Below are 27,928 nucleotides of genomic sequence, written 5' to 3' on the forward strand. Positions count from 1 at the left end.
TTTACTGAATTTTGCTACCTCTAAAATTCAAAATCTTCTCTCCCTCTCTAGTGCATTAGTTTTACAACAAAAAGCCCTACTTACACTATTCCCGTTAGACGAAGCCATAGAATTAAGTCTTTCCGAGGTTTAATTACCGAGGAGATGGAACCTAATTTGAATGGCCTTTTTAACGAGGACATGGGTAATTCCTCTAATCCTCCTAATGATGAAGAAGCTCTCCATGAGGATTCTGTAGAACAACTTTCGAAATTGGATAACCAATTTGACGATTTTCGACAATGGATGTCTCAAGAATACCCCGATAGTCAAGCTCTTCCCTTAATTGAGGGTCTAAAACGTATGGTTCAAAGTGATAAGAATGGAATTGATATTTTGCGTGGTATTGCACACATTGTGGATTTGAATGTGACGCCTATGAAGAGTTGTGCTGAAACTTTGGGTTATACACAACCTCCCACTCAAGTCAATCATTCTATTCCTTTGACAACTTCTATTGCCAGCATACCTACCTTTACATCAAACATAATGATTACTTCAATACAAGACATTCCTCCTATGATCACCAGTCATGGGGGCAATCCTTCTTCTTCAATTAACCCTCTGCCTTCATTCAATCCGACTTCTTCATTCATTCCTTCAATGAGTGTTCCTATTACATCTCCACAAATGAACATGACGCAAGGGGGCAATTCATTCAACCATTCCATTCCTCCTTTCCAATCCTCTCCTATGACTAATTATCATAGTGTCCCGCCACCTTACTCTCTACCTTCTTTCAATAACATAACACCTCCATCTCAATCTAACACATCTAATATGAATTCTTCGACTGAAGCGACCATTAACAATCTTGCACAAATTGTCTCTTCTTTACAGCAACAAATTGCCTCTATGAATCAATCTAAGTTTAGTGTGCCCACATTTGATGTTGCGAGCCCACTTTCTCTTAACATTGTTCGAGCTATCCCTCCTAAACATGTTGAAATCCCGCATTTGGAGCTTTATAATGGTAAAGGTGATCCTCTAACACATGTTAAGACTTTTCAAACAATCTGTACCGATTTTGCTTATGACCAAAGGTTGCTTGCGAAACTGTTTACTAGGACATTAAGAGATAAAGCTCTACAATGGTATTGCTTGTTGCCTTCTTATTCTATTACTTCTTTCAAACAACTTGCAAATGCTTTCATTCAACAATTTCAAAACAATATAAGTCCTAAAGTTACTTTGATTGATTTAATGCATTGTAAACAAGGTGTTAAAGAAAAAGTGACTGATTTCATTGGTAGATATAAGCATTTGTATGCTCAAATTTCTTTTCCAGTGCCTGACAATGATATTCAAAGAATCTTTATTTCTAATTTACAAAAAGATATTCGAGATAAACTTCTATTTTCTGAGTTTACTTCTTTCCAACAGTTGTGTGCAACTCTTCACAATTATCAACTGACTGTGAGTCAAATGGAACAATCACATCCTATGGCTCCGAGTGATAAGGGTGATAGTAGTCAACAACCATTTGGGAAGTTTAAACCGAACAGAGATTCCATCAAATTCAATGAAAACATCATCAACAACAATGTGAATGCAGCATCAGGTGTGCCTCCTATTTCTAAGTTTTTCAAGAAAGAAAGAAAGTTTACTCCTTTGAATGAATCATTGCATAGTATTATGAATAAGTTATTGGAACAAAATGTGCTTACTCTTCCTCCTATAAGGCAAATCGATCCTACAAAGATTAATTCACCCTATTTTGATAACAAATCTTTTTGTCAATTTCATCGTCAACCTGGGCATGATACTGAAAAATGTTTTGCTTTAAAGGGTAAAATTCAAGATTTGATTGATAATAATACTATCTCTATTTCTGGAGTGAATGATAAAGGCAATACATCTGTAGCTCCTCCTAACCAAAATCTTCAGATTTTCACTGATCCATTACCTTCTCATACCTCTAATGTGATTGAGACTAATGATTCCTCTTTCTCATCTGATGGTCTTGTGTCTATGACTCCAAATGTGATTAACTTTGTAGAGCAGCAAGAAAACCCTAAAGAACTTTCCATCACATTTGATTCTAGTGAAACTATCAGGGCACCTGATGGTCCTTTATACATAGTTGCAAAAGTCAAGAATACACCTTGCCGTGGAGTGCTTATTGATCCTTCGTGCGTGGTTAATGTTATTACTGAAGAATTTCTTTTTACTTTGCAATTGAATCAAGTGACCTATGACAAAACAGATGTGATTGTGAAATTATTTGATGCATTTTCTTCTCCTGCAATTGGTTCTATTACATTACCTATTGAGGTCCATAACAAATCCCTTGATGTGAACTTTGCTATTATTCCTTCATCCGAACAATTTCGTGTGAAGCTAGGCTATCCTTGGCTATCTTCCATGAAAGCTATTGCTTCTCCTATTCACAAGTGTTTGAAATTTCCCCATAATGGTGAAGTTGTTACTGTCAATCATAGTCTCTTTAAACCAGCTGAAAGAACCTCTAGTGTTCCTATTGATTATTTTTGGCCTAAACAATTCCAATCTCTTCCTCCGCGAAGTGATCATCTTTTCAAATCTTATCAAAAGTGGAAAACAGATATGATCCTATCTCTAAGTGAACCTAGAACACCCAAACTTGATATTCCTATCGTTCTTGAGAAGAAAGTTCTTCCTTTGAAAGATAAAACTAATGTCTTTCCTCAAGAAGATTCCCAACCCGTTCCCATGGATGTGACTACGTCTATGTCTAATAAACTTCCTAAAAGTAGACCTATACCTCCTCGTCATGATGGATTGGTCTCCTTCCTAAACCAAATATTCCTCCTTTATATGGAGCAGTTCCTCCTCCTTCCTTTTATAACGAGAAGAGACCTTCCTCTTCTCCTATTATCGAGCCTAAGAGACCACAACCTAAACACCCAAGTGATAAGGATGAGAACATTCCTCCTCCTCACCCTTCTCCACTTCCTACTAAGACTAGACGAAATCGTTCTGCACGTGAATGCCGACGAAAGCGTCGTCTTAGGGCTCAGGCAGCTGCTTCTCAAACTTCGCAATCCCCAAAAACACCTTCAACAAGCATTATTCCATTTTCTCCTCAGCTGGAAATTGAGCCAAAATCTCCTAAACATAAGATGCATGATGGTCTTGATCTTGTGCGAGTTAAAGATCCTATTTTTATAAATCTTGATGATGATATAGATGAAAATGTTATTCATGATGAAAATGTTACTCCTCTTGCTTCTGATAGTGAATATGAACTTGTTGATATTGATAACTATTTATCTAACGAATTTTCTAAAGCACTTATCCTAGCTCCTAGACAAGAACAATGTGGCTTGGAACATGAACATAGCCCTTGTTTGGATCTTGTGATAGCTCCATCTGCTGTGTTGAATGTTCCTCCTCTAGCGTGTTCCCTACCTTCCCGAAATATTGATCAGCAAGATCGGGGGGTAGATGACATGCTAGACTAGTTTCATTAGCATAGCAGACTCTCTCCTCCTCTTTTTTGTTACTTCTTCTATGTGTTATTCTCATTCTTCTATTCGTTGTCCTTAGTGTTGTCTACTTGAGGACGATGCAAAGCATTGAGATTTCTTTTGGTCTCTCTCATGTTGACTCAAAAGATACATGTGTTCCCTTCTTCTAGGTGACCTTCCTTGATTGGGGAATGAAGAACAATTATGCATACATACATATGATATACATGAATTATCATACAGCATACTGACCCCGAGGAAAGCAAAGTCACCTCGTGCTTTGTGTTTTGTGTCTATTATCCTTGGGTTTATCTCACACTTGGGGGCTAAATCTTTGCGATAACGTGCTCCTTTCCCTTCTCATTTCCTATATGTGTCACTACCTTAAAGCAATCACCCCCGTTGAGGCGTGTGCGATCACTTTAACGTAGGGGGGCATACACCCCATCTATCCCTTCAGGATACTTGAAAATTTCTTGGCGAACTTAGCTTTGCCTTGAAAATTTTGGGTATTTCTCTTGCATGACTCATAGTGAGGGAACCTTACTACTGACAATCATGGTTCTCCCTCGTGATCCTCCCTTTTACTTTGTCAATCGAAGTCGTAAGATCCTTAGTCCACTGGGGGCTTGGTGTGTCTTGCCTCCTTGACGTGATGAAAGTCTTTCAATGTTGTTTCCTTGTACTTTACCAGAAGTATGAGCGTACGCTTATACTCCCGCTAAAGTGGGGGCTAAATGTAGCGTCCTAAAATTGCGACACTTGCAATTTCGACCGCATTTGGGTCTTCACGATGGTGACACAACACTGAACCTGAATGGAGACCCCGAAACTTGCTCATGACATCAAAAACTGCATTTTTCCAGCACCCTGGCCTGATCCTCCTTGCACCCTACTGTCCCGGGAGGTGGGACCAGAGCACCCAGTGCCCTGGTCCTTCAGGACCAGGGCGCCCAGCGCCCTGGTTCCTGGCCCTATTTTGGGCCCGGTCTCTTTTGGGACCTCGGGTCTTTTAGTTTGCAATTTGGAAAATATTGTTTCCTGGTCGGCCTAAGGTCGGGAAAATCAGTCTTTTAACCCTAATTGGCAAGTATATAAACTACATTTCCTCTCTCATTTTGGGAAGAAGATGAAAAAAAAAGGCGGAAGCGATATTCAAACATTCAAGCATTCAAGCATTTAAGCATTCCTTCAAGCAATTGATCATTCCAAGTTTCCATTCAAGGCTAAGTGTTGCATTCAAGACAAGGATTCAACCATTGAAGAGGAGATCACATACTACAACATACAACATACAACAACATCTACACCTTCGCATGTAAGAATACAAACATTCTTACAGCAAGGTACTAGTACTTGTTTTACATTACAATCATTTACATTTACAGCATTTCTCATTTCTTGGTTAATTCCAAAACCGGGGTTTGACCTAAGGGCAAACCCCTAATCCCTAACCCCCCAATCGTCTTCGCTTTTCTGTGTGTAGGTTGCAAGTACGTGGCTGAAATTGAAGATCTGGAATCCTTGTGCAGAGACGAACAGATCCCCCTTCGTTTCGCGGATTTTTCGGAGGACCGTGTGCACATCGGGCGCCATCGTCCCGTCAACTTTCGCTCAAATTTGCAAGACAGCGCCATCTCGACATTTTACTGCTAATTCCAGGTCCGCAACTTCATCCTATACCCCTATCTCAGTTTATAAGCGAATCTTTCTCACTTTCTATGTATTCATAGCTTAATCATTCTATTTACATTCTTTACAAAAGAGGGTAGCCTTGCTGTCTTAACCCTTGAAACTCATTTAGAATCCAATCTTGCATTGTGTGGGATTGGATCTTGTGGGTTTCAACCCCTTTTTTGAATGTGAAGTTTCTCCTTAGTGAAAACCAACAATCCTAAGTGACCCTCCTTCCCCTCTCCTCGGAGTGGTGGGGGGAACACTTAGGGTTCGCTCGCGATTTTCCGCTTTACACAACTATTTCTGGAAGAGCAGATATAGGAATAGAATGACATATACAAATACATGATTGTCCCAAACTTCAATAAAAATTTGCTAAAATGATTGAGAAAACTGAATCAAAATCCTGTACACGAAAAGCATATCAGGATAAATCGAATTAAAATAATTTCTGGAAGCAAGAAAGAACGTATCGACTCATATGAAACAAACCTCTGGTTGACCAGAGTCTTGAAAGCAGATGAGAAATTCATCCTCTGACTTAGAATAAAAGAGCAATTTATCCTTTCCACTCAGCTTATTGACCTGCAAAGATTGGTGCTAAACTAGTTTAGCAAATATATTGAAACTTCAAGGAGAGACCGCGATTATTATTGCAAATGGAATGTTACTAATTACTACGAACATGCTCATATACAAATTCAAAAAAATTATTTAGCAGAACAAGTTTGAAATTTCATGATATAAGCTTATGTTGGATTTTAGTTTGCTCTAATGTACTGAAAGTTTTGAAGGTTTATTTCTAGCTAATTGAGTATGTACCTGTCCAAATGAATTTATTGTACTTCTCTATTTTCAACAACAGGAAACGACATTTATTGAGGACCAAAGTGTGCTCCACTTTGGAATTTCTAGAATACGCACGAAGATCAACTTCATCAGATTTGTACAATGAAAATTTGTGATTTAATGTAAAATCATTAACAACATAATGAAATTTGTGAACTAAACTTACTCAGGGACAAAGGCCTTCACATAACATGCTACTAAACATTACGAACATGCTCATATACAAAATCTCAGAAAATAAATTTACAGAACAGGTTAAATTTGAGATTTCAAAATCATTAACAATCATGAATTTGTGAACAAACTTACTCTTCACTCCGGGTGGTCCGAAAATCGCCATTTATGATATGCTGAATATACATGTTTACTGGAGATGAAGATCAGAAAATATCTTATTTGATAGGACACCATTTTTTTCTGAATGTTTGAAAAAGATAATCAATAATACCATCCATAACTCTGAAGGATTTTGCACTCCAAGATTTAGAGAAACACAACACCCAAACTAAAACTGAAAATCCAATTGAATTTCCCATTCCCATTCCCACATCCCACCATATATCCTCTTCCAGCATTTCTTTATTTTTCTTTTCATTATTGGGAGAAACAAAATGATTTCTTGAGCATGACACATTGATTTGCAGACCACATAGATTTGAATTGTTGGAAAATGATGAGAAATCAAATGTCATCATTTGTCCTTCTTGTGGTATCATTCCTGATAACTTATTATGAGACACATCAAAGTAGCTCAAATATGTGAGATTTTGCAATTCAATAGGAAACATCCCTGCCAATTCATTTCTAGAAAGATCAAGTGATTGTAGTTGTACCATGTTTCCCAAGGATTTTGGAATCGTACCACTGAAATGATTTCTTGAAACATTGAGAATTATCAATCTTTTAAGGGATTCGATATCAAAAGGTATTTTACCTGATAAATTGTTGTTTGATAGATCAAGGCACTTTACTAACCTCAAAATTCTTGAATATTCCATATCTTGTGCTTTGTTCTCAATGATTATGCTATCTATATAAATCCTCCCAACATTTGTAGTATTTAACTCGAGAGTTTCTGTGTTTTCTGTTTGATTTGCCATTGCACTCAATTTCATAAATCCACTTGGAATAGTGCCTGATATTTTGTTGCTTGACATATCCAATATTTGAAGATTCTGGAAGTTTGATAATTCTAAAGGTATGTTGCCAACAAATTTGTTGGATTTTAGTATTAGGATGCAAAGATTTTTCAAGCTTTCAATCCAGGTAGGAATGCCTCCATGAATATTGTTATTCCTTATATCTAGGATTTCCAAAGAAGTACAATTTGCAAGGGATGATGGTATGTTCCCTTTTAGCCTATTGAGACCTAATTTCAATGTTTCTAGAGAAGTCATATTCCCAAATATATTTGGAATTGTGCTCTTGAGATTATTCTTTTCTAGATCCAACATGGACAACTTAGAGCATTGGTCTAAACTTGAGGGAATATTACCACTAAGTGTATTATTTGACAAGTCTAGAAAATGCAAATTATTTGACTCACAGATAGAATGTGGAATGGGTCCATTAAATAGATTCTCTGAAAGATCCAAGAAATTCACATATTGTAAAGAAATAGGAATATTTCCTCGTAGCTTATTATTATGCAGATCAATAGCTTCAAATCAAGGCAGCTTGAAGGGTAAATTACCTACAAACTGGTTAGAAGAGAGGTTGAGATAATAAAGGGAGCTAGAATCCTAGAGCCAATCAAGAATATTTCCACTAAGAGAGTTTTGAGACAAATCTAATGATTGTAAGGAATATTGAGTTGAAATGAAAGATGGAAAGTCTCCTTCTATATTACAAGATCCCAAATCTATGTAATCAAGTTGAAAATTGGGAATATAAGTGGCATTGAATTTTACATTTGTACACACAGAGATAAATCTAAAAAACTGAGGAAACAAAATGCACTGATCTTTGATTCCGATTCCCCAGTAGAGTCGCCAAAAATCTGTTAGTGAACAGATTTGTCCTTCAACAAATACACATACTAACTCCAAATGCCCAGGATAAAGGACAAAGAGCACCAACAGTTGGATAGATTATCATTGAATTGATAATCTTCCTCTGAATTGAGAGGTACAGCTCCCTTTTTACAAGATTTACAATGAATTTTGACCAAATTTTATCATATAATTCACTTTTAACCAGAAAGCAAAGAAAGGCTTTAACATTCACTTGTCAACACAAAATGAACGCCTCACAATGATTATCGAAACTTATAACAAAACATTAAACTTCAAATAACGATTAACCTATATAAAGTGATCAAAATATTTGAACTCTGATTGATACTCGCTCATGCCTCACAGGACAAGGGGAATCAGAATATTCAAATGCTTTCAGCTAATTTCATTCATCAGATTGATTCACAAACTTGATATTAGATAAAAATCAGAGAAAGGAATCCAATACATGAACATATAAATATCCCAACAGAAATCTTTTATATATTCAAACGCACAGGTTTCAAAAGTTGTATCAGACATTCCATTCCATTCAAAGATGGAGTATTTCACTGAAATTAACAAGTAAAACAGTCTGCTATCGTTTACACTTCCCCAATTCCTTAAAAAAAAAACTCTTCTATTGTTTCCAAAATCACAGTTTCAGAACCCCCACTCTTTTTTTTCATTACATATATATAACTAAGAATATCAGTTATCAATAACTGATTCTTGAAAAGATTATTAATTAATATTTTCCTTTATCCTCTTCTTCTGACAACTTTTTTTTATTTTGCTTCAAATCTTTTATATCGAAATTTTTGATAGACCCGTACTCAAAGATAAATATCTTTTTAACCCAACCATATTTTTTAAATCGCTCCAGTGACAATTTAGAAAACTAGGTTTTCTAAAACATAGTAAAATTTCAGCGCGATCCAATGGTTCAATTAAAAGTTATGCCCCCTGCACCGAGACTGATTTTTTTGTCTTAGAAAATCTGTGGTTCCAAATTACTTTGAAAATTACAAACATTAGCCATGCCAATGTTATTGGATTTTTGAACTTTTTTTTTTAAATCTGGAACTCACACACTTTGAACCTGCATCTGACGAATATTTGAATTCTGAATTTGAACTTTTGAAATCGAACCTTGAACCTGCACGCTTGAACCTGCGAGCTTGAACCTGCGGGCTTGAACCAAAGAAGGTTCAAAGTTCAAGTTCAAAGACCAAAAATTACAATGAACCCGAAATTTGAACTTTGAAGTTTTTGAACTTTTTGAACCGCTTGAACCTTGAACCTGCGGGGTTCAATCAGAAGGTTCAAAAACACAAACTGCACTCATATTATATTTGTTTTATCACTTTGTTTTCATATTTGGCTGCACGTTGAACCTTGAACCTTATGAACCTTTTGAACTGCTTGAACCTAAGGAGGTTCAAGGTTCAAGTTCAATGATAATTGTTCCTTTGGGCTACCATAGAAAAACCTTCATAAATTTTTAGTGAAAACTCCGTTTCATGTGAAATTTTAACCGTAGAATAAATGAGCCAAGTAGAGCATAACCTAGAAATAATTTTGGCATATGAAACATAAGACTTGAGATTTAATTATTTGGACATATGGGTAACTCAAATATTAAAGAATTAAAATCTCTCAGCTGATATGGAGTTTGGCCACAAAAACTTTAGCATTAAAACATTAAAAATAGCTGATTTTTAGCTAATCATGAGGCTTTAGGAACAAGCAAAAATATAGGGCTAACAACAGTCAACATATTTCTTGAAAGATACAATTGATGAATATTGGAGATTCTATCAAAAAAGGAAAGTGTGTAAGTCCCACTTAGTTGGTTGTTGCTAAGATCAAGTGTTGTGAGTTTGGTGAGGTTACCTAAGAAGGTTGGGATGGCGCCACTCAAAGAGTTAGAACCCGGGTCAAGATTTGTGAGCTTTGACAGCTTACCCAAAGATATTGGGATGGTGTCATTCAAATGATTATCATACAAATAAAGATCAATGAGCTTTGACAACTTACCCAAAGATGTTGGGATGGTGTCACTCAAAGAGTTATAACTCATGTCAAGACTTGTGAGCTTTGACAAATTACCTAAAGATGTTGGGACGGTGCCACTCAAAGAGTTATAACTCATGTCAAGACTTGTGAGCTTTGACAAATTACCCAAAGATGTTGGGATGGTGTCACTCAAAGAGTTGTAACTCATTTCAAGATCTGCAAGCTTTGACAACTTGCCCAAAGATGTTGGGATGGTGTCATTCAAATGATTATCATACAAATAAAGACTAGTGAGCTTTGACAGCTTACCCAACGATGTTGGGATGGTGCCACTCAAAGAGTTAGAACTCGTGTCAAGTCTTGTGAGCTTTGATAGCTTACCCAAAGATGTTGGGATGGTGCCACTCAAAGAGTTAGAACTCATGTCAAGGCTTGTGAGCTTTGACAGCTTACCCAAAGATGTTGGGATGGTGCCACTCAAAGAGTTAGAACTCATGTCAAGTCTTGTGAGCTTTGACAGCTTACCCAAAGATGTTGGGATGGTGCCATTAAAATGATTATCATTCAAAATAAAGACTAGTGATCTTTGACATCTTGCCCAAAGATGTTGGGATGGTGCCGCTCAAAGAGTTATGAAAGAGATTAAGGTGTGTGAGTTTGGAGAGGTTACCCAAGAAGGTTGGGATTGTACCATTCAAAGAGTTATAACTCAGGTCAAGATATGTGAGCTTTGACAACTTATCCAAAGATATTGGGATGGTGCCACTCAAAGAGTTTTGATTCATGACAAGATGTGTAAGTTTGGAGAGGTTACCCAAGGTTGGGATTGTACCATTGAAAGTGTAATAACTCAGGTCAAGATATGTGAGCTTTGACAACTTACCCAAAGATGTTGGGATGGTGGCACTAGAAAAGTCTCCCCTTAAGACAAGATGTGTCAGTTTGGAGAGATTACCCAAGAATGTTGGTATTGAACCATTCAAAGAACTAGAATCCAGACTAACAAATGTGAGCTTTGACAGCTTACCAAAAGATGTTGGAATTCTGTCATCCAAAGAGTTCTTACTAAAATCAAGATATGTAAGCTTTGACAGATTACCTAAAGATGTTGGGATAGAACCATTCAAAAAATTATAATACAGATCGAGATATGTTAAACTGGACAAGTTACCAATCCCTTTTGGAATCTGACCAATAAAATTAGAGTCGTACAAGCTTAAATACCTCAAATTGTTGAACTTGTGAAACTGTGAAGGGATGGCGAGAGGAGGGAAGAAGGCATTCTCACTCAAGTCCAAGCGCTCCAGATGCCGCAGTTGGAATAGTCCCCCACGAAGTTCCCTCCACGACATGAATGGCCATGTGTAATCAAAAGAGGCATCAAGGGATTGAGGACTGAGAACTAGGGAAATGACGTGGGCAGTGATTGTGTGGCAGGTGACTCCTTCCCACGCGCAGCAGTTAAATCCCATCCAGGATTGCAGTGTGTTAAAAGAGGAACTTCTCTGTTCAATTTTCCGCACTTACTTTCATGAGTGTGAAAATAATGGAAAACAAAGCTGATTTATAACTGTATATCTGTGTTTATTCTACCGGCGAAAGTGGGGGAGAAATCTCCTCCATTTAAGTTTTCCACGCTTCTTGAAATTTGTGGCGTTTATTAAAGTTGTGGAAATATCCGCACTTGTTCAAAGTCTGTTGGACAAATACAAAGTCTGTTCACTTGGCTTTGCATTGGATTTTCCACACTTGTACGTACAAATTTATGGCGTATTATTAAAGCTGTTCAAAGTCTGTTGATAGATACACTGAATACCGTTTGTTTGACGGCTTTGCATTGAATAGTCATTTTCTGTGACTCGTTCGCATGGAATAGTCTTCTTTGTTTGGTTACATTGTAATTGTAATGCTTTTGCCAGTTTTCCCTCCATAAAATTACAATGTCTTCGCAATCAAATCATATTTTCCATGTCATCCTAATCAAAATCAAATTATCAAAAATTTAAAATAAAATGAGTTGTTTTAATGAAATTTTAAATTATGTAAATTATAAAAAAAAATTAAATATTTAGGAAAAAACTAAATTTATTTTTGTTGTCATATTTATGTAAATTATTTTTTTAATAAAAGAGGATCTATAAGATATAATTTTGATTTAAATGTCATATAGAAAAAAACTAAATAATAAATATATGTGAAGAGGTTTTTTAAAGATAATGATAGCAATTTTTATTTATTTATCTTAGATATAGTGGTTTCTTCTAGTGAAGACTTTAAGAACATTGCAACTATTCTTACTCAATTATGCAACTTTCTTCACTTTATAAATATTTGAAAAAGTTGAATATATTTTAGTTGTTAAAATTTGTGAAAGTCTTGAATAAGATTATGGAATTTGAGTGTTTTAATAAATTTCAAATATTTATAACAAGTGGGATATATTTTAAAAGATTAGACGATAGTGCTTTGTGGTCCTGAAAAAATATCATGTATTTGTCTTCTCTCTCATAACATCTGATAAAATATCATGTATTTGTCTTCTCTCTCATAACATTTAATTTCATCTAGTTTTAGATTTTTTCAAAAAAACTTTGAACACTATTTGCCTACTTTCATGCACATAGAGGTCAAAATAATACTCTCTAACATGTTAGCTTAACATAATTTCTTTTCACATAACCAGTACACATCCTTCCCATACAAATATTAATTTTTATTGATGTTCAAACTTAACCTCACTTTGACCAATTTCATCTTTTATTTTGAACTTAATCCTATCTAAATTAAATTCTATGAATATTATTTCTACCCTCACTGTTTACTTTGTGAATAATATTATTATCTTTTTAATTTCGAAAAATGATAGAGAATTAAAAAAAAAGGAGTCATTTTTTAAACAAATATAGCCAGCCCTATTATAGTTTGACCAAGTTAATTAGATTGTTACCAAAAAAATGACACTCAAAGAGTGTTCCAAAAAAGACAAAGCAAAGAATGGTAAGAAATTATTTTAATACGGCAAGTTTTTATTATGAAGTTACTTTTCCCAGGCGGGGTCTTTCAAGTCTCTCGTTTTGCCGGCCACTTGTATAGCAAGTCTACGCAGTTACATCATTTATAATGAACACATGTAAAGTGTGGAAAATTAGCATACAAGCTTTCCATGAGATAACTTTATTCCACAAGAAGACTGAAGAAAGTTGTGGAAATTCTGCATACCGGAAATTATAATCTCACCCTATTTTCTGTCAAAAAAAAAAAATTAATTATCAAAATTATACTGTGTATTCAGATTTGTCTCATGGAAAATTAATTTATTATGATAATAATAATGGATTAGCTTATTTTTTAATTCATCTTTAATGGGTGAAAATTTATGCAAAATTTGGTTGCTATTTCTTAAAGTTTTTTTTTTTTTTAAGAAAATGTTAAAATTAAATGTGTCATTGGATTAAATGGATTTTTCTTAAAAAGAAGAGAAAGCGTTGAGGAGGTGGGAAAGCTAAATATTTTTTACATTCTGATATATATATTTTTATATATATTGAAAGAAGATGGAAATTATACATATAAGAATAGCGGTCCAAAACAAATGGAACTACAGAAAGAGAATCAAAGATCATACACTAGAAAAATTTGGACATTTGCCCAAACAAAGCTAATACAACTAGCAACAACACTACAAAGATTGCAAATCCACTTAAGCATAGGAGAAAAACAATTAGAAGCTAGAGGACCAATATCAAAAAACCTCATAAACAAAGATAGCCAACCCAAGCATGGTAGATTTGACCAACAAACAAAGCCTTATAAAGATACAATTGAGGCGAATTTGGTAAACAACAAGGCCTTTTAAAAATACAATTGGTGGAACATAAAAACTAGTACAATCTAAAATAGACTTTGAAAATGTCTTGCACAAAAAATTTCTTTATCATGAAGCGACAAAAATTGATACTTGATTTCTTCCAATCGCTTTTGATAATGAATGTCCTTCTTCAATTGCAAATATAGAGAAACAAAATGTAGCATGATGTCAGAGTAAAACCTAAGAATTATCATTTCATGATGCAAAATATGATTAGAAAACATGGTTGAACATCTACTTTTTCAAATATTAATCAAAAAAATTTGTCTCGTAGTAACAACAATAACGTTATTATGAATTACATGATCTAATAAAACTTTTTTCAGACTCAAAGTATGATTAAATATTGCAGGAAACTAAGTATTTAAGGTCTTCCATATTTTTAGATAGAAAATAACCTGAAAAAATATGTTTCAGATTTTCATTATGCTGGAAAAAGGGGCATTTAGCATATATAATCTTCAAACATTTCAATCTATCACCAAATGGAATCTTAAAATGAAGAATCTTCCAAGCTAAGCATTGAGCATTAGCTCTAGCTTTCGACTTCCAAATTTGAGCAGTTAGGATTCTTTGTTTTCTTTCTCGAAAATTGCAAATCTATTTTTTATTGAGTCTCAGATTTAGTGTCATTTTTGGAAGGAGTTTAAGATATATTTTCTTAAGGGTGAAACACAAAACTAATATTTGTCTAACCATAGCTAGTCTTTAAAGAAATTACATTTTAGAGGTGTATATATTTTCATAAGAAGCTCAACATAAACTAATGATTTAACAAAGGCAACAAACCCCTTATAATTATTATTTAAATAAATTGTTTCTTATGTGTATTATCAATCATCCCAAACAAGAGAATGAAAAACCCAAATATCATCAAAGTAATGTATACCTTTTTTAAAGAGATAGTATGACTATCTAGGAAAGATAACAACTAGTGGTTGCCCATGATACTATACAAGCCTATTCCCCAAATGCAATAAGTCCCAAAGCTGAATTCATGCTATTCGGATATTTGCAACCTTGTTGATAAGTCTTTCAAATAGATTGAAGTGGAAATGAGGCTTTAATACAGGAAAAGGGAGCAAGTGAGATTTTGTCCAACAACCCCACACCTTGCCAATTATTATTCATAGTGGCACTACCAATGCAATAATGAATTGGGATCTTCCATTGTTCTTCTCCTAATATCACTCTCATGATCCATTTAGCTACTAAAAAAATTCCCTATGTTTGTGGATCTAATAAACCCAACCCACCCTTATATTTGGGTTGAATACAATGTTTAACCTATTGATTTTTATGATCATAATTAAGAGAAATCAGAAAAACACATAAGACAATGAAAACATTAGATTATCTTGGGAAAACCCTCCAACTTGAGGGAGAAAAACCTAGCAATTATATATTATCAAATATGAATAGCAATAATGTTGTTACAATGGCCAAGAACAAAGGCCCATAAGGATCGCTTCACTCATTAAAGCACAATAGATAAATTTGCCTCTTGCACAAAGTCGACTTGTTGTAGATAATCCACGATCTTCTCTTAACATGATATGCTTACCTTGCTACGAATTATCCTTGCTTGTATTCAATATGGTATGAGGATAGAACCATCCTTTATTTATACAACAAGGTAGGCGCCCTTTCACCAAGGGTCGACCTCATTTAATCAAGGCAACTTTACATAGGGTGGCGGACTTTCAAAAGTCAGCCCTATACAAATAAGTAAATATGATTTATATTTTATATTTACATTTAATGAAGCACCTCTTCATTAGGTCGGCCCAAACAAGGATCACATATATTAAATATGCTAAGTTGTAGACTACTAGCATAATTGTAAGTTGTCCTTAAAAGGATCTGAGCTCAGCTGAAATCATCAACACTCCCTCTTATCTAAGGAGGAATCCTTCTCGATATATGTGTCATGAAATGACATCTACCATGGCTACTCCCAAAGGGTGGAACAAGATTTATCACGGTGGTACTCAATGTGATGGCATCCATCATGGCTACTCCCATGTATGGAAATGCATATGAACACAAGTGCCCATCACGGAGTCACTCAACATGATGTCGTCATCTCATCATGACAGTCACCATGGCTACTCCCAAAGGGTGAGCAAACATGACTACTCCCATGTATGGAAATGCATATGAACACAAGTTCCCATCATGGAGTCACTCAACGTGATGTCGTCATCTCATCATGACAGTCACCATGGCTACTCCCAGAGGGTGATCAAATACAAGTGATGTTTTCATGGAGTCTCTCAAGATGACATCCATCATGGCTACTCCCAGTGGGTGGAACAAGGGCTTTCACCTCAAATTTCTCTATCACGGAGAAAGATGCATTAGCAAGGGCTTGCACCTCAAACTTCTCTCTCATAGAGAATAATGCTTTAACAAGGGCTTGCACCTCAAACTTCTCTTTCATAGAGAAAAATGCATTAAAAAATCCTCATGATGATGTGGCTCCCTCTGAAGCTTCAAACTCTTGCATCAACCTTCTGACCTCCTTGTCCAAGGTTACCTAAGATGGTTTTTTCAGACTCCCTCTGAATGTTAATTCCTCCTCTTTGAAGAAATAGATAGGCTTTTCCTCTTTGAGAGATGTCTCCAGTTATGTGTCACCAACTTAGTCTTATGGCAGCAAGTTGTGTCTCCATTCTTCAGCCTGCATGACTTCCTCAATGGATGTGTTAAGCTACGCAATCTCTCATCATCCTTATGCTTCTCAATCCATCTTGGAATCATTTAGAGATATTACTAACAATTTATAGAACTAAACTATCCCGAAGAGAAATACCAATGCTAGAAGCATGCATGATTCTCTAATACAACGTAATTGCATGAATTAATGACTACGTGTGAAATTCATGAACATTATGAAATTATTATCTCTTTATTGATTATGTTGTAGCCATTTGACTTTTCTTGGAAATGCAATGGAAATCTACTCCACGGATGCACTCAGGTCTAAATTGTCTCCAATGACTCTAATGATAGGCGAATCAGGCCTACTCCGCTGTTGCTCCAGATATCTGGTACTGTTGAGAGTTTAGGATCATCTTTCTTAACCTTATCCCAAATCACTCTATTCTGAATAGGTTTGTAGTCAAGAATACTCATCAAAGGATAGTCATTTCTTATTGCATGCTCAATCCTTCCATCGCTTTCAGTTGCCTATTTAAGATTTGAAGCAAACCTATTCGATTTATCTTGCAGATTCTTAGTCAAAGTACTGGACTGTGGTCTAGTCCATCATGTTCCAAGTTGTGTCCTAAACTGAGCATCCTCTCTCGATTCCTTCTGCAACAATTCTTCAATTTGGACGAACAATTCTACTGCGGGATGCATTAGAGCTGAATTTGTTGTAATAGATCTCCTCATCACATGCACATCATTGTTTGTGTCAATGATCACAACACTATTCGTAGGAGCAGTTTCCCGTACACAAATGTACTTGTCTGATTCCATAGTAACATGAGTGAACATGTAATAAACTATGGATTTATCCTGAGGCAAGGTTCTATCAAAATCGCAGTTGACACTCTACAGAGACAAATAATGAAATCAAGCCAGAGATATGTGCCCCGCATCTATCCAACCCAGCCCAATCTTGAATTCGCCTCAATGCCATGGGATGATACAACTCTAACCAATCGCTTGACCTCAAGTCCAATAATCTACTTCTATTGTAGACATGTGCCTTCTCAAATTCCTCTCTAGAAGCAATATATGAGAGAGAAAATGTTGATTGTCGGTAATAATGGTGTGATGCCTTCAATAGCCGATATGCAATATTTTCCAGTTATCGCATGTCCTCAACTTGACCAAGAATACGAGTTGAATGGTCTTGAACTATTCTTTTGTGCTTATTACTTTGTCTTGGCTTATGGATAAGGTGATTGATTATACAATGTTGGCACTAGAGTCAATACATGCGCACTAACATTTTGATGTATTCATCGCGGGTTGTTATGAATAGTATCGCACCAATATTCAGATGTGTGATGCCAATGCATCTTTGTCGCTCCTACGAATCATGCATCTTCAATCATTGCCAAGAGTAGAGGTGTGATCTATAAATGTCCAAACTTTGAAGTTTTAAACTGCTAGCACAATTATAGAGTCATTGCTCCACCAAATATGGAATTCGACACCTCTCAGATTTCAGAACAAGACGATTGCCATCTCATAAAGAGTCACCTGGATTAATATCTAGACTTGTCTTTCCTAAGAATCGCCTCATGCACTTAAGCAGGTGAATCAGCCAAGTTGTTGACACTTTCTTGCCAACAACCAATGCAAAGGCTTAGGATTGTATCCGCTCTGATACAATGTTGATTTTTATGATCAAAATTAAGAGTAATCAAAAAAACACATAAGACAATGAACACATCAGATTATCCTAGGAAAACCCTCCAACTTGAGGGAGAAAAACCCAGTAATGAATGTCTCCTTTATATATCAAATATGGATAGCAATAATGTTATTACAATGGCCAAGAACAAAGGCCTATAAGGATTGCTTCACTCCTTCAATCACAATAGATAATCTTGCCTCTTGCACAAAGTTGACTTGCTATAGATAATCCATGATCTGCTCTTAACATGATCTACTTGCCTTGCTGCAAATTATCCTTTCTTGTATTCAATATGTTATGAGGAGAGAATCATCCTTTATTTATACAAGGTAGGCGCCCTTTCACCAAGGTTCGACCTCCTTTAATCAAGGCAACTTTGCATAGGGTGGCAGACTTTCACAAGTCGGCCCTATACAAATAAGTAAATATGATTTATATTTTATATTTACATTTAATGAAGCACCTCTTCATTAGGTCGGCCCAAACAAGGATCGCATGTATTAAATATGTTGTCGCAGACTACTAGTATATTTGTGAGTTAGCCTTAGAAGGATCCGAAATCAGCTACAATCATTAACATAACCAACATGACGAATAATGGACATGAGAAACCAAAAAGATCTTGTTAGCCACTTGTATCCTTATTGCAAATGAAAGAATTTGTTTCCCCAAGTAAATAATTTATTTTTTAGCTTAGTTAAAAACTAGTTCCACATATCAAACAAGCTAACTCCCAATCCAAAAGGAATACCTATATATCATTTGATTTGTCCATGTTTAATTTGTTTCCATTCCTTAGAAATCTAATGGGGAGGATAAATGCAAGAAGTTGAGTCCACTTAGAGAGGAAGTTTTCGACTTAGTCAAATATGGGAAATTATGCCACACAAAATGAAATCTTGACCAAAATGAATCAGGATCATGTTTAGGTTGAGATCCTGAGCTGAATAAATAAAATGGGAGATCTCGATTCATGGTGGGATCTCGAGCAAAAAATTACGAAATGAGATCTTGATTAAAACTGAATGGGGGGATGTTTGTTTTAATCGGGATCCCATTCCACAAAAGTATATATATATTTTTAAATGAGTTCTAGCTCATTTTTATTGCCAACGAGTCAGGATCCCAATTTGGAGAGTAGGTCAGTCGCCCAACAACCCCTCTAGGTAGGATTTTTTCCATTTTTTCTCCCATTTTAGTGTTTATGTGTTTTTTTATTTTACATGAAAAAATATAGTTTTAGTTAGTTTTCTATTAAAAAAATTTGATTTTAGGTTGTAATATTTAAATAGTTTATATTTTTCGTATTAAATAAATTATTTTGCAAATCATACAAGAATAGAATAGGAAAACCAAAACCAAAATGAAAATGAAAACCCACAACATGATATCATCACGCTTAAGTCATCCTATTAGGACCCCCTTAAGATGTGCATGAACTAGATCTTGACCCCTTAAGATATCCTAAATATTAGGACATGTAGCTTAATAATTTAATCCAACCTCATGTACTTGACATCATATTCTAGGAACCCTTAATTGACATACTTGACATACTTAACATGTATCACCAATTAAGACCTCTTAAGCTTCTATGTACTTGACATATCGGTTAGGACTTCTAGCTTAACAATTTAATCCAACAAGTATATCTATTCTATGACCCCTGACATGCTTTCATTTATATAATCATGCTTCTCTCCTTAAGACATCTTATTTTGGGACCCCTTAAGACACGTGAACTATCTATCTTGACCCCTTAAGCCTTCCTTTTATGACTTATATCTTGATAATTTAATCTAACCTCATACAAGAGACATTCTATCCTTGGACCTGTTAGCACACATTTTTGCAAAATGTTTTTATGTTATTTAATGATACACTCTTTGTATATTTCTATTATAAGAGCATTTACTGCTAGGTTGTATGTGCAGGAGCTATGTTGCAGCATCAGAAAAATCCAACTATGACTTGTTTTCTAATTGGTCAAGTATCACTTGGGCATGTTAAGGGTTGGCACTGAATGGGGACTACATGAAGAAGTTTCATTATGACAGTATTGGGATCCTTATAAGAGCATTTTTGCATACAGCAGAGATTGGGCCTATGTGATAGAATCTAACATTTATTAGCACATATGAAGTCTCCATGGAGGATCGAAAGCATCAACATCCATGAAGAGGAGCTAAATTCGCATAATTTTCAAATTCGAGTTATCGGCATAAGTTACCCCGACAAGACTGACTAGTTGAAACAATGAAAGAACCTATCGGCATAACCCAGACCAACCACTCCAAAGAAGAACTAAAAAGAAGTTCATAATGGAGGAGTCATCGGCATAACAATCACTATCAAAGGTATGAGAAAAGTCTTTTTCCGATAGTCGATGAGGCTATTGGTATAACTTACACCGATGAAGGAGAGTGCAGAGTGGATATTTTGAAGTCATCGGGATATCAGAAGGTGTAAAAAATAACTACCCAGATACCTGATATAATGGATATCATAGTAGATGGAAATGAGGTTTCATCAGGATAGCCTACACCGAAAGGAGTGACTAGGAAAGTAACAAGGTGAAGTCATCAGGATAACATTGGCTAATCGGAAGAAGACATTTTTGCTATGCTGATACCCGATGGGGAAGCTGAGGTAGTGGCTAAAAAGGAGACCTCAACAGGGGAACATAGGACGATAGACCTAAATAACATAAAGATAGACAGGTTGGAGCACGATCTCATCAGGTCATCGGAGAAACATAAGATAGGTTGTCTCGACACCCGATAAACTTTGTAACATGGTGAACAAGAAGGAGAATTCATCAGGATAGGTTAGGTTCATCGGAATGAAAGAGAAAGGGTTACGTCGAATCTCGATGGATTGATCGGGGAGACCTATGTCGATCAAAAAGATAGAAAGTTGCATCATCATTGCATGTACAAATTGGAAAAGAATACAAGATGGGTGGCGCCAAGTGATTGAATCATCGGGAGGAGTTGTGTCAACTAGTTGTTGTAAAATCTGATTTTAATGGATCCACCCGCCATTATTAAATGCAGGCAACGGATAGGTTTCTATTTGCATGAGGCAAATCATAGCATTATTTCAATTGAGTAAATGCTTCTAATGTATTAAATCTATATATGAGAGTTTGTATAAGGAATTTGCATAACAGATTGAAGGGAACAGAGAGATTGAAGTGAAATTAAACTATAGAGAATTGAATTTGAGAAGGATTGAAGGATTCAAATATGGAGGGTTCTAGTTCCAAAGGCAAGAGAAAGGTCACTGAAGTTTTTGATAGTGCCTCGAAGAAATCTAAAGGTGGAGAAAATGTGCAAAAGCGGAAGTTAAATCAAGACATGATTGACCAGATGAGCTCACCAGGAGCCAAGTCTCAAAGGTCTAAGGTTAATTTGCCTATCTGTGATCAGCTAGAGGATGATTTTAAGGAAATTGGTGATGTCTGGACTAGAGTTAGGGGACATGAATTGTTACTTTACCACTTCTCACGAAGACAGAAGTCGATGCCGATATCTAATCCATGGATTACTGGTATGGGCAAGCTTGTAGTTTTGAATGTGTTTGTGAATGTTGAATTGTTGAAAACCTTGGTTAAGAACTGCAATGCTATGAAGAGATACATCCAATTTCCCAATGGTGATGCATTTATTCACTTCAATACGGCCACAATCTACGAAGTGTTTGATTTGAGTTATGAAGCAGATGTGCCTCTATCTTTTGAGGAATTGGAAGAAGAATACAGAACCATGGACACAACCTATCAAGGATGGAATTTAACCATCCATAGGGTGGAGAAAGGGAAGCTAACTGATGAGGATAGTCCACCCTATGATGTAAATATTTTTCAGACAATATTTACAATACACATATATGGCTTGCAAACAAGTAGGAGGGATGGAAGCTTTGGATGTAGCACGGATGGGGCCAATCATTCTTGCAGTAGACATTCAAAGGAACGAACCAAGACAGATTGATTATGCAACCTATCTAGTTGACAAACTGCATGAAGGTTTTCTGAATCTTCATAATAACCCTGACAAGTCCTTCAACCATTACTTTCTATTGATGCATATTGTGTTGTTCTATGGAAGATTGAAAGGATTATGATCAAATGGCTTAAGGTTAAATCCTAAGGGCAAGGATGGACAGGACCAACCTGTACAGTTGTGTGTGTCGATGTGGGATTCAAGGTATGATAAATCTCACTATGTGAGATTTGAGGAATTTTTTGTTAAACTACTGTTCAGGGTTTATAATGTGTCATGTGAAGTGTCATTTTCAGAGGTAATTAAAAGATTTCTTAGGCCACATGAATACAAGGATGCCAGAGTAAACCATAATTAAGAATATTGGTACACTTGCAGAGATTTCACATTTGTTAGGGTTTTTGGATTCGAAGGTGCTCCCTATGTGCTACCAAAACCCGTGTCAGACCGAATTGCTTACTTGGAGATTGTGAGACAATTAAGTGTCTCTAATGCACAACACTTTGGGGATGCCCACAAGCAGACCTTCTTGCTTGGGACTCTTCAGTTTGGGGATTTCAAAATAGTCTCTACCAGAGCCTATGAAGCCATAAATAAGAATCTAGTGGATGTTAGGTCCCGGAGACAACTAAGAGGGAGGAGGGGTGAATCAGTTGTCCAATAAATTCAACCAAAATTAACTTAACCAAAACTAAATGCTTAATGCCGGTAAACCAAACTTTAATGTCGGTAAACAGTTTAGCAGATAATTACAGTACCGGTAAAGTTTAATGCATGAAATAGAAAGACAAATGACATCCACAACACATAACACAAATATTTGTACGTGGAAACCTTGTAAGGGGAAAAATTACGATGGGAAGCCTTACCCACAATCAAATGATACTATTGCAAATAGTATGTGTATACAATATGGAGTCTACACATGCAGAAAGGCCAGCTGCCTAGAGCTCACTGCTCAATCATAAAATGGGAGTCACACTGACTACAATTGGATGATTAAATCCAATGATAATGTACTGCTCAAAATAGCATCTTCATATGCTGGATTCAGTATCAGTTTAGTTCTGATTGACTTCTCAAAACCTTCCTTCAATCTTCAAATGATGTATGCGTGTATAGCTCTGCTTATTTTTGCATATACCTTATTACAATCCCTTTTTTTGTTATCGCCTTCCAATCTCACAATTGAGAGCTTACATTTATACCATAACCTAAGACCAAGTGTGTAGGTCGGCTTACAAAGAATATTATAATAAAATCAATTACAAATAAATCAATATCTAATGCATCATGTCGGCTCAATGCATTTACAATAATAATAAATTATCTCCATAATGTGTCATGTTGATCTGGAATAGATATGCTTGTCGGTGCATAACATGGACCTATTTGCCGGTAACAGCAAATATGCAAACCCGAATAAACTAATAACCAATTTGCCCAAACCAAATGATCAAATCATGTCTTTGACATAACCAAGTGGTCTCCAAGTCATTCCAGGTGCCAATGAACAATATAACCTGCCGGTGAACCAAATATTAGTGACTATGCATAAGTCACTGACTTGTCAGTGAACAAAACAAAGATCTCCAAGTGCCGATAAGTGTTGACAAGTGATGACAAGTGTTGACATCAATGACAAAACCATATTAACATATCCAAAATACCAACAATCTCCCCCTTTGGAATTGATGGCAACACAAGATGGAAAAACTATCAAAGTGTCAAAATAGAAATGCCAAAAACTAACAATCTTCCAAAGAGATCATTAACCAGAAATGAAAATACATAATGTCTCTAAAATACATAATGTCTCTCCCTTTAGGAATAATCTCTCTCAAAATGTTTTTCCATAATCTCTCTCCCCCTTTGACATCAAATGCCAAAGCAATACAAAAACCAAATACAAACAGTTCATAGAACTTATTACAAAATACCAACTACTCCCCCTGAGAAGTAGCTCTCCTCATCAAAGCTGGAAAAAGATTTCTCTGTTAAATCTGTCAGTTGATGACAAGCATCAACTGTCTAAGTCTCTACCGGTGGAGGTAGGACTCCAAGATGCTCTCTGAGATATTCAAAAGTTTCCTTAGGAAAAGGCTTAGTAAAAATATCTACAATCTGCTCTTTAGTATTCACATAAACCAATTTTACTTCTTTTGCTTCAACATTATCTTTCAGAAAATTTAATTTGATAGAAACATGTTTGGTTTTAGAGTGAAGTATTGGATTCTTAGATATATCAATTGTTTTTGTATTATCACAGTAAATAATTATAGGTTCCTTGCAATTTACCTTTATGTCCTTCAACATTTGCTTGATCCATAATACTTGTGTACAATTAGTTGTTGCTGCAACATATTTTGATTCTGTTGTTGATAGACTTGTACAACTTTGTTTCTTGCTCAACCATGAAATTAGTTTGTTCCCAAGAAAAAATGCTCCGCCGGTTGTGCTTTTTCTGTCATCTACATCTCCTGCCCAATTAGCATTTGTATATGCACATAAATCAAAATTTTCATCTCTAGGATACCATAAACCAAGATTTGTAGTGCCTTGTAGATACCGGAAAATCTTTTTTACTGTTGATTCATGATTTTCTTTATGATTACTCTAAAATCTTGACACAATACATACTACATTCATAATATTAGGTCTTGTTTGTGTCAAATACAGTAAACCTCCTATCATGGATTTGTATCTTGTCGGATTAACAGGTGTTGATTCATCCTTCAATGATAGTTTATCAGTTGTAGTCATAGGTGTGCCTACCGATTTACAGTTTTCCATGCTGAATTTCTTGAGTAGCTCTTTCAAGTACTTAGATTGACATAAGAATATACCTTTATCAGTCTGTGAAATCTGCAGTCCTAAAAAGAATTTTATCTCTCCAATCATAGACATTTCAAATTCTTGCTGCATTTTATTAGAAAAGTCTTTACACAACCCATCTTCTCCTCCAAAGATTATATCATCAACAAAAACTTCCATAACCAAGATGTCATCATTAGTCACTTTGTAGTATAGATTGTTGTCAGCGTTACCTTTAGTGTAACCAAGCTTCAAAAGATATTTGTCCAATCTAGCATACCAAACTCTAGGAGCTTGATTTAGTTCATATAAAGCTTTCCTTAACTTGCAAACCATATCCTTATCATTTGTCAAATAAAATCCATCAGGTTGTTCAATATAAACTTCTTCTTCAAGATCTCCATTCAGAAATGCACACTTAACATCCATTTGATATACTTTATAGTTCTTGTGAGCTGGAAAAGCCAATAAAAGTTTGACTGCCTCAATTCTAGCCACCCGTGCAAAGGTTTCATTGTAATTAATTCCTTCTTTCTGAGAATATCCCTTACACACTAATCTTGCTTTATTTCTGATTACCTTACCATCTTCATTAAGTTTATTTCTGAAAACCCATTTAGTTCCAATTACTTTTTTGTCTTTAGGTCGAGGAACTAATGACCAAGTGTTGTTCCTTTCAATTTGTTCCAATTCATCTTCCATAGCTTTAATCCAATATTTATCTTCACATGCCTCATTAATTGATGTAGGTTCAATTTGAGAAATAAGATATGCCTCTTCATTTGCCAATATTCCTCTAGTCATAACTCCTTGAAATTTATTTCCAATTATCTGATCTTCAGAATGATTCAGTCTTACATACCGGGGTGTTTTTACTTCTTGTTGTTCTTCAGTAACTGTTGAATCTTCAGATGATGTCGGTGTAACTGGATCAACATTTGGTACCAGTGTACTCATAATAGGTTCATTGGTGATTATCTCTATTGCCGGTTCAAAGTCTGTGTACCTTGAATTTCCTCTAAACTATTCATCAATCTTCACATTTGTACTCTCAACAATTTTCTGCAATCTCTTGTTAAAACATCTATATGCCTTGCTCTTAGATGAATAACTAAGAAATATTCCTTCATCACTTCTAGGATCAAATTTGCCAATATACTCATCTCTTCTAATATAGCATTTACTTCCAAATATTCTGAAATATTTAAGAGTAGGAGTATTACCAAGCCATAATTCATGAGGGGTCTTACCAGTTTCTCCTCTGATGTGAACTCTGTTAAATGTGTAAATGGTTGTATTGATCGCTTCTCTCCAATAAATATGAGGTAGATTTGCTTCTGATATCATACTTCTAGCTGCATCCAAGAGAGTTTTGTTCTTCCTTTCCACAACTCCATTCTGCTGCGGTGTCTGGGGTGTTGATAATTGTCTTCTAATCCCATTCACTTCACAGAATGTATTAAATTCCTTAGATGTAAATTCTCATCCTTGATCTGATCTCAAACATTTGATTTTCTTGCCGGTTTCATTCTCTACCATTACCTTGAATAGTTTGAATTTCCCAAATGCTTTAGATTTCTCCCTGAGAAAAGTAACCCAACGGGTTATCCCACATTAATGGTTCCCACTTTTGCCAATGAAAGAAATTGGCGAAAGTGGAAAATTTTGTTTACGGGGGATTCAAGCGAAGTGGGGGTGTTCAAACGGAATACCCTTTGGGGTTTGAGCGAAGCCCCCCCTCTTTCGAGCGAAGCACCTTTAATGCTTGTTTATGTCATTTTTCAATTATAGCATGGGGGTTCGATCGAACCCCCCTTCATTCGAACCCCCCTAAAAATGGAGGGTTCGCTCGAACCCCCCTTCGTTCGAACCCCTTTTTTAACACTTCTCTGAAGATTTCTACATTTTTTTGCAGATTTTTGGCCTTGAAACCTCTGGTTGAAGGCTCAAATGGAATGATCTTGACAACCCAAAATGTAGTATTGTATTCCTCAAAGAAAGCTTTCCAATGACTATAATTTTATTACATATTGAGTTTATTATGAACTTGTTTTTTTAATTTTACCAAACATAGGTTTTTCACCGAACATGAACTTCTTTGTTCAACGCATTGGGAAAAATAGGAAACTAATCCAAAAAAATTCTAAAAAATATCGAAGCCTCTGGTATTGATGTCTTCTTTCTAACAAAAAAATAAAATTGAATTTCAATATATATATAACAAGTTATGTGTTCAAACTTAAACCTATGTCTAAATTATGACTAGTTGGACTTCAAAACTTAATAAAAATGAAAAATATTGAACATGTCACTATCAAACCAACTGCAAGCCTTGGATATTGATGTTACAAACCAAAATTTGAAAGAATTGAGTTTTTATCATTTGTAGAAAAAAAATTTATGCGTTTCGGGAGGCACATCACTCTTAAAAAATGTAGTTTGTTGTAAAAAACTACTTTTCGAGGGAGATGGAAAAAAAATTTAAAATCCTTCAAAAAAATTTGAAAAAAATATATATAGAATCTACAGACAAAATGCTACAAATCACTAATTTACATCATCTTCAAATTCTTAATAGTTTAAAAGTTATAGTTGTCGGAAGTTGAAGATTATTTTAAAATTGTTCATCTCAGTGTCAAAAGTGGCAAAAAAGTGGGAACCATTATTGTGAGTTCACCCCAACACATTCTAGAATAGTCATCAATGATTAGCATAAATCTCCTTGTATACTTCTAGTTCTTGCTGGTCCACATAAATCAATATGAATTAAATAAGAACATTGTTAGATTTCTCTAGAATACTCTTGAAAGTTGCTCTAACTTGCTTTTCTAATTGGC

At 35.5% G+C, this 27,928-nt stretch overlaps 1 pseudogene; it reads right to left on the minus strand.

Moving 5' to 3' along the window:
* Positions 1 to 9,700: 9,700 nt before the first annotated feature.
* LOC131855876 (probable leucine-rich repeat receptor-like protein kinase At1g35710) lies at positions 9,701 to 11,765 on the minus strand (annotated as a pseudogene).
* Between the last annotated feature and the right edge of the window lie 16,163 nt (positions 11,766 to 27,928).

Source organism: Cryptomeria japonica, chromosome 3 (genome assembly GCF_030272615.1).
Source record: "Cryptomeria japonica chromosome 3, Sugi_1.0, whole genome shotgun sequence".
NCBI classification, from domain to species: Eukaryota; Viridiplantae; Streptophyta; class Pinopsida; order Cupressales; family Cupressaceae; genus Cryptomeria; species Cryptomeria japonica.